This window comes from Rutidosis leptorrhynchoides, chromosome 1 (genome assembly GCF_046630445.1).
Source record: "Rutidosis leptorrhynchoides isolate AG116_Rl617_1_P2 chromosome 1, CSIRO_AGI_Rlap_v1, whole genome shotgun sequence".
NCBI lineage: Eukaryota > Viridiplantae > Streptophyta > Magnoliopsida > Asterales > Asteraceae > Rutidosis > Rutidosis leptorrhynchoides.
The window spans coordinates 113,382,643-113,392,301 of NC_092333.1; the positions used below are offsets into that span (position 1 = coordinate 113,382,643).

Here is a 9,659-nt window from a genome sequence, read left to right on the forward strand (position 1 = left end):
TTCGTGTGATGTATTATATTATTTCAAGACTGTATTGCTTGAGGACAAGCAACGCTCAAGTGTGGGGATATTGATAAGGCTAAAAAGGAACATATATTTCATAGCAAAATCCCCCAAGAAAGACAAGATTTTAGTTGCAATTGTTCCATTTTCAAGTAATATTCGTTTATTTTAAATAAGTGCGAAGACAAAAGGCGAAAACGAAGAATTGAAGACACAAAGGTCCAAAAAGCTCAAAAGTACAAGATACAATCAAAAAGGTTCAAATTATTGATGAGGAACGTCTAAAAATGACAAGAGTACAAGTTACAAAACGCAAAGTACAAGATATAAAATTGTACGAAAGGACGTTCGAAAATCCGGAACCGGGGCATGAACCAACTTTCAGCGCTCGACGCAACGGTGTAAAAATTACGAGTCAACTATGCACAAGAATAAAATATAATATTTAAATAATTCATAATAAGAATAATATTAAATAATAAAAAGTTGTTAATTGAGCATAGTTCAGGGGTCATAAGCGAAAATTCAAATTTATAATTTGCCTATAAAGGCGACGTATTACGATCGATAGAGGGAGACTTTCCTTTCGATCATTTTTTCTATTTTTTTCTTACTTTTCTATATCAAATATCAATATCTATATTTATAATTCTCTATCATAATGTTAATGTAATCAGATATAACAATAATCTTAATTTTAATTTTAAATTATGATAATAATAAGATTTATGATAGAGATCATTTGAGTGTGTAAGTCGAAATTCTGTCCGTGTAACGCTACGCTATTTTTAATCATTGTAAGTTATGTTCAACCTTTTTACATTAATGTCTCGTAGCTAAGTCGTTATTATGCTTATTTAAAATGAAGTACTCATGATGTTGGGCTAATTACTAAAATTGGGTTATTGAACTTTGGACCATAATTAAGGTTTGGGCAAAAGACCGACACTTGTGGAAATTGGATTATTGACTATTAATAGATGGGGGGTATTGTCTAATTGAGTGACAACTCATTGGAGTCTGTCGAACCTATCTTCAAATTAATTAACCTAATAATTAATAATGATTATGGTTGTCCTATTTAGTGACGTTCATATGGAATCTGTTATAATCATTTAATTAATCAATTGGGTTGGGTAATTGATTATTCATTCTGATCAAGTGGATGAATTAATATTCATAAACTAATTAAAACAGGGGTGGATTACATACATTGATAACTGGTGTAATTGTTGACAGAAGTGATAACTGCGTCACAGTTTAAATCCTTAATCAGTTGGAATATTTAACTTCGGGTATAAGGGTAATTTGACGAGGATACTCGCACTTTATATTTATGACCGATGGACTATTATGGACAAAAACCAGATAGACGTATCAAATAAACCAGGACAAAGGACAATTAACCCATGGTAATAAATTAAAATCAACACGTCAAACATCATGATTACAGAAGTTTAAATAAGCATAATTCTTTTATTATATTTCTCATCGTATCTTTATTTACTGTCATTTTATTACTCGCAATTTTATTTACTGTCATTTTATTTATTGTCATTATTTTACGCACTTTAAATTATCGTCATTTATCTTTGCGCTTAAAATATATAATCGACAAACCGGTCATTAAACGGTAAAACCCCCCTTTTATAATAATATTACTACTTATATAATTATATATATTTTGTATAAATATAGTTTTTAAAAATATAGTAAGTATCACCAGCTCCCTGTGGAACGAACCGGACTTACTAAAAACTACACTACTCTACGATTAGGTACACTGCCTATAGTGTTGTAGCAAGATTTAGGTATATCCCACTCTATAAATAATTAAAACTTGTGTCATATTTTGTAGTATTTTGTATTAAAAATAATACTATTTCGTACCCTCACGCTACATCATCAGAACCCCATCACAATAGTGTTAGAACATACACTGTTTCTCGAAAATACATTTCATTCGTAAACGGTAGCGAACCGTTTGAATGAGGGTTTGTCAAACCCATATGGCCATATAACATAAGTTCTCGCTTACACCCGGCAAGTGTAACTAATGATAATCGAATTGAGGATTTTTGTTCAAACTCGTATGTAGAATGTTTGTTTTCCTGTACTTGTGTTCACTTAGTAAAAAGAAACGTTTATGTTTTTCTCATCCCAAATATAAGTGCAAAAGAGTAAAAGTGGGACTATGATCTCACCTTGAGTGTACGAGTAGTAAAGTACTTCAACAAGTAAACGTGTGCAAAGAACAATGCTAGTCTTGACCTAAACAAATAGGTTTGTATCAATAACGGTAAACACGATAGGTCAAAGATGTTCAATTAGTCCTATGGCTCGTTACGACTCAATAATGTAGCATGTGAATCAAGTTGTCATGTTTCATGCAAGATACAAGTATAAAAGCATGTTAGAACGATTGCACAACCATTTGGTTAAGTTTGATTAAAAGTCAACTTGGTCGGGTCAAAGTCAACGAAAAAGTCAACATGTTCGGGTCGGGTCCCGAACTATTTTTCTGAGGTTTTTAATCATATATGAGCATGTTAGAACAAGTTTCATGTGAATCGGAGGTCCATAGTATGCCAAGCATTTTTCGTAATTTGGACATGGTGGTCAGAACCTGACCACGGCTTATGTCGCGCCGCGACATAATCTGGCCGCGCCGCGGCATTGGCCGTGCGCTGGTACCTGGTCAGTCTCAATTGTTCAAGTCCCAAATCAAAACTCTTTCAAGCATAAATTACAAACCGCTAACACTTAGAACTCGCACCTTATATCGTTGGAAAGGTAATTTGACAAAGAACACAACTAAATACATTTCACCAACCAAAAACATTATTTGTAACAATCGGCTTTCCAAAATAAATGATCAATTAATGCACACATTTAATACTCGAATTTGATAAGTGCACATTTATGATTCGGGCATTTAATGCATACATACAACACGCCGTTTTGTAGGTAATCGAGCATACAATACAACTAACTACTTACTAACAATAATTCATGGCATTCAATGCATCAACTATTCATTTCACGCTTATCAAACCTTAACCCAAATTCACCAAAATCACTAATCAAGTTTATGGAGTTTTCCCAAGCAACCTACACATCAAATTGAAGCTAGTGATACTAGAAACACATTTAATACATGCATTTATAACATTTAACTACATTCAAACAACCAAATCACCAAATCAAACACACCAAAGTTCATACTCAAGCTAGTTACTTCAAATAACGAAATCGAGCATATAAATCATATATTCATGTTAGACTTGAGCCATAGACGCTAATTAACACTTTTATAAGTTAAAAACATCAAGAACACAAAATCTAGTGATTTTAGAAAGTTACCCAAATGTAATGAAATCGGTATGGACTCGAAGAGGAAGATGCAAGGATCACGAATTTGCAATTTGTTTTGTTGCTAGCTTCCTAATCCGAATTTAGATGATGAATTCTTGTTGGTGTTCTTGAGAGAAAAAGGGAGTAGAAGAAAGATGGAGATGTTGAAATGAGAGGAGGATGTTGAAGGTTTGACTAGTTGACCTAGTCAAATCTTTGGCCTCTTAGCAAGTTTAGTCCCTCTAATTTGGATCGGGTGCGTGAATTACCTAAACGAGATAATTTAAAACGCGTATTAACGGGAGATGTTATAAACATATAACGGAGTTTAAATTAGTATAACGGAAAAGTAAATGGAAAAAGGCGGGATGTTACATGGTCCGCCCAGGAGACCCCGCCCACAGCCGCCCAGCCTGGGCGCCCTTGGCACGAAACCACCCAGGGATCCGCCCAGGGCTCGCCCAGGGCCATTCGTCCAGCGTTTTGTCTATGTTGAGCATTTTTGTGGGCGAGAAAAGTGGTATTTTTTGACCGTTTTATCAAATTATAATTATTTGATAATATAAAAAAATAAAAAAAATGGAAGAAGGAGTGTCTTTGTTGGGAGTGTTTAGTCCTGGGTTTAGTCCTGGGAAGGAAGTGAGATGGAGGTGCTGATGTGGCGCTGAATGGCTGGTTAGTCCTGGAAGACATGTTGTCACCATTGGGAGCACTCTTACATAAATCTCATCCGCCACCGACTCTCCTTGCATATGTTTTTATTTATTTGTTATTCTATTCCATCATCACTCCCTTGGACGATTCTTGTAGATTTCCGACGATTTATGTGTCTTCGGCAAATTGTTATTATTCATAAATTAAGACCCGCGAATTCGCGGGCTTATTAAAAAAAATTTGTTTTAAGGGAATTATACATTTATGGACCTATATATATGTTTTAAATGAATTACATGTACACAAAGAGATAGTATGGGTTTAACACATAAGATATAAGATTATATGCATATAGTGTTGTAGGAAAAGTTTTAGCTTATATTTGTGAATTATTCTGTCGGTGACTACATAGATCACCTTACACTTTGATATCAACATCTGATTCTCAACTATACGTGCATAATTACCAAAATTAAACATTACAACCCTCTACACATGTAAATCATTACCTGCTTTTTACACTCCTCTTTCAGTAAAACTACTTCAAAGAGACAGTATAGGTTTGACACATAAGATATAAGATTATATTATTATTATTATTATTATTATTATTATTATTATTATTATTATTATTATTATTATTATTATTATTATTATTATTATTATTATTATTATTACATATAAATCATGATAAAATAAGTCATTGTGAATTTGAAAGAAAAAAAATTATGAACATGATTACTTAATAATATGCATGTGCCTCCCTGTCACCAGTTTTTGATTAAAGATCTCATATGCCTATTTATTCTTAAAGGACAATTAACATTCATGAAGCTCTTTTTTTTTATTAAAAATTTGATACTAATTTCAGAATTCTTCTATTTGAGCAAAGACCAGTGCATTAAAATGTATGTCTCCATATAGTGTTTCCTTACCATGACCTTTTCGTTATAGTAAAAAATTACTGCATAAGCTGAACAACAACAAAATAGAAGACACAAACTATATAATATATATTTATATGATAAAGCACATGTGTTTGTTAATGCAAGTCGGAATACATGATCATCATAGTAGATAATTGCCAAAAACCTATAGTTTTCTCCTCATCTTTTGTACACCTTAACTCATAGAGTGTTCAATTCTCTTCATCATCAGTTTTGGCATCGGCCTAAAAAACGTAACACAACAATTTTTCTTTATTGACCCTGGAGAATTCAGAGGATTTGGAGATTTCAGAGACGATTTGGGCACATTACAACTTGGTTCCATTTCTTTATCACAAACATGAATATGATCTGTCACAATTGCACTCTGCATTTCTCAAATCATCTCTTTAGTCGTGGACACTTTTTTCCCATTACTTGAAGGACCGTTCGAGGCGGTCAACCTATCATTACTTTTCTTACGGTTAGCTTTCTTTTTTGTTTGGAGAAGAGGTGTTTTAGATATGCTATACCCGTCGTCTTGTGTGATTATGGTACTCATGAAATTCATCTCATTGAAAAGACTTTCTTCCTCCCTTTTGAGTATCGAATCTTTCAACTGAGATCCTGAAACATGTACAACCCGTTAACCAGAATGAAATTAAAAAAATATATATATATTGAAGCCTAGTTGGTACATCATTATAAGATGTTCATGAAAGCAATAACTATTAATTGAAAAATAAATTCAAATATGAATCTATATATTTTGTTGAAAAAGAAATTAAGAATGGTAGTATATCTTGTTTCACATCATTCACTCCTAAAAACATATACTTTAGTACTCTTACGTTGAATATTGATTACAGAACGGTTCCAATTAATCACATATTATTGATTTTATATTTGCCCAAGCTTATTATTATAAATGGTCACAAATTTTGTAAGTTACTGTATATGTATTAGGCCCGTATTTGATTAGTTAGTCAAATTAAGTCCAAATCCTAAAACATCTGTAATGTCCTCACGTGGCATTAAAAAGAGTAGTAATTATAACCCGCAATCTGATGATACAAGAAAATCAACCTGAACAAAGCTTTTAGCCCAAATCCTATTTGGCCAACCCAAATATTCGGGTTTCACAAAAAACCTATATCCCAAATCTCGCCCATTTGAACCGCTTGACCCACTTGGACTAATAACTGATTTCCCAAATTTTGTAGGTAGGCCCATAACCAGATTATCCTTTTATAGGTACATGAGTCCAAATTACCACCTTAAGAAATCAAAAGAAGAACAGTACTGAAGAGTGAGTAGCATGCCAAAAAACATTGTGTGAATTCTAAAAGAGAAGTATTTAACATCTCTAAACCAAACATTAAATCGACAAACGGGTACATCAATAACCGGTTACGAAATATTTGGCCAAGTTTTAACTTATCTAAACCAAACATTCAATCGACAAACGGGTTAGAATTACCATTATAAACACAACAAAAAAGTACGGGTGCTAGAAAGACATACCTCCTGAGGTACATTTTTGCGATTCAATTAGCTGATACGGTTAGCACCTATGACAAGGGTACACAAATATACGGTTAGCATCTGTACAATAATAATGGCTAATTGGGTCAACATTTAACTACGTGACCTGTTAAAAATAAAAAACTATCCAAATCAACCTCTTCATAAGTAAATGGGTCAACTGTAACCTTTCTTATGATTAAAGACAACTAACCACCTGACAAGATGAGCTAATAAGTAGTAAAAGTAAGGTCACAAGTTTGAAATTGCTAATCAACTCAGTTTGTTTTGGATTAAAAAACCAGTGAACATACTAAACCATTAACGACAACATTAGTATAAGATTTTAATTATACCTTATTAGTGAATGGAGTTGTTTTTGTTTTGATCTTCGAGTATACAAACAGTTCGCCTTGTGATCCTACAAATAGCAAATTGTATATTTTTTTTTTTCAACAACCAGCTACTGTTTACAACCATGATTAGAAAATAAATGTATATAGTAAAATTATAATGAATAATTATCGGGACAACATACCTGGAGCTGCATAAAGCATTTCACAAAGTCAACAATTTGGTGCGGCTATTTTCCTTTATATTGATCCAATGAATCTACCCGTAAAAGATTTTAGATCATAATTTCGGCGACTGATTTGTGAAGCTACCGATTGATGCATTGAGGCTTTGTGATTGATCTGCAACTACAGTATATACACACAGAATCTTTGTTATAAGATCAAATGTAAATTAGAAGGGTAATTTAGTCATCAAACAATTAATCAAGGTGATTATGAGGTCATAATGTTGATTAGAAAATGTGAATAGTCTAGATTATAGTTGTTAATGACAATGGAAAGTTAAGATTAGTGATTTAAATTTTAAATAATCTATTTTCAACTTTGTTATTATAATTTAAATAGATTATTTGGTGTTCTTACGCCCTTTTCATCCGAAATTGCGGTGAAAAGTTTTGTCAGATTAGGGGTAAAAACTAGGGTACTGTACTGTCACTGTCGTTATGACCACTATTGCTGCTAAATTTGTCGTTCGATTCGTCTACTCGTATTGTTGGTATTGTTTGTGTATACGGCAAATAAACTAAAATCTATTATAAGCATAGGTAACTTACCCTTTTATAATATTGGTGACTATTATTATATAGATTAATATAGGGCAAATACTATTGTAAAATCGTGTGTACCTTTACCAATTTCAGATTAACGCAGCGGATAGTTAAAATAATAATCTTTTATGATTTCATAAAAACATTTACAAGATTATATATTCATATATTTAATGAAACATGCACACGATTAATTTTATCCCAATGATCCAATTACACCACTAATAATTGTCAAAATATGTAATTCACAAAGTGAGTAACGATATACCTTTCTTGAAGAAACTGATTGAAGGAGAGAAACCTACAATCAAAAATATGACCGTCTCTTAGGATAGTCCACACTTTCTTGAAGAAATTGATTGAAGGAGAGAAACCTACGATCAAAAATATGACCGTCTCTTAGGATAGTCCACACTACACTTCAAACGACCGTCAATGGATGCTAGTCCAAACCCAAGTAACTTATTAATCAACCTTTGATTAATTAAACAAATAGCTAATCGATAAACTCCTTATGTGTTTTTGTTAAACAAAAGGGATCAAAGAAAATATAAGATACTTCTTTTCTTTCGTAACTTTCTCCAAACAAAAATATGAGCATATTTATAATGGAGAGTAAAACATGTGAACCAACTTAAAATATTATTTGTGATACGCGTTTTAAAACAAACAAGATTCACGTGTCTTGTATATCATTAAAATAAACCATCAAATCAATTCACAAGTTCAATATGTTGATTGTTTGTAATTTGATTTGGTTTTAAAAAGTCGTATTTCTCAAATACTTTAGGGGTATGTTATGTAACTTATAATTAATAATTTCTATCATGTCACTTTCATGTGAATATTAAATTAATTAATTTCGTTTCATTTACTATTCATATGAATAGTAAATGAATTAATACCGTGTGACGATCGCTCCAAATCCATATGGACAATACGTCATTCATCGATTTCATTGCGAAGTATTTGACCTCTATATGATACGTTTTGTAAACATTGCATTCTTTTGAAAATGCACACCATAAATGAATATTTAAATCAAAGGTTTTCGACATCTGATGATTTCTACATATAGACAATCATCGTAATATAATAGTTTACAATGATACTTCCGTTGACAATGCAGTCAAAATAAGATACATGGTGATGATTTGGTGAATGCAACGTTTTCTTGAAAAGTATGTCATGTAAGACTCCATGCACATAGCTTGTCTAACATATAAGCAAACAGCGGAAGACTTCTAGGAAACCTGAGAATAAACATGCTAACAAGTGTCAACACAAAGGTTGGTGAGTTCATAGTTTTATTGTTTCGTATAATCTGTATATAAAAGTGGATCACAAGATTTCAGTTGTTTCATCCAGAAACGTTTATCAAAAGTTTGTCAATAGATTCTACGTAACAGAGCACCCTGGTAACTAAGCTTTAACGTTATGATGATAAATACCCCATTCGTTAAAAGGCTAGCGCTCTAGCTCGGACGGGGATGTCAAGCCCTATGGATCCATATACTGTTATTCGCGCCCACCAGTCCATATCCTATGTACTGGCAGCTACTAGTTACCAAAGCTAAGGGATTTTCGGTTCAAACTCAGTGTAGAATTAAGTATGTACTTGTATCCATTGCGTTTAAAATAAATTGCATGTATTCTCAGTCCAAAAATATATATTGCAAAAGCAATTAAAAAGGGAGCAAATGAAACTCACCTTAGCAGCACATAAAGTTGTTCATCGTAATGTGACCGAAACTCGGAATATCAAATAATCCTAGATCTCAACCTAGAGAACATATGTTGATCAATAAATGTCTATCAAGCTAGGTCAGGTCATAGTGTATCACAATCCTAATGCTCGAGATCGACATACAAAAGTGATCCAAAGTCGTTTCAAAAAGTCAATTTTGACAATAGTTCAACAAACGAGACGTACCTTATATAAGGATTCATTTACTCGGTTGGTAATAGTTAAAAGTTCACTTTATCAATCTCGTAAATAAGTTGTTTAAATCTTAATTGCAGATTCAAGAGCAATTTCAATTAACGTCAATCATAATTCAGTTGATCATATCTTT

The 9,659-nt window shown here is 32.5% G+C and overlaps 1 long non-coding RNA gene across 1 annotated transcript in view; it reads right to left on the bottom strand.

The window, feature by feature from the left end:
* Window positions 1-7,060, bottom strand: part of LOC139864098 (uncharacterized) — a 43,489-nt gene extending 36,429 nt beyond the window's left edge. The window contains exons 1-3 of the long non-coding RNA XR_011764466.1: window positions 7,000-7,060; window positions 6,818-6,882; window positions 6,462-6,508 (exon numbers count right to left, since the gene is read on the bottom strand). This is a non-coding gene — a long non-coding RNA (uncharacterized lncRNA). The remainder of the gene's footprint in view (window positions 1-6,461; window positions 6,509-6,817; window positions 6,883-6,999) is intronic.
* Window positions 7,061-9,659: the final 2,599 nt, after the last annotated feature.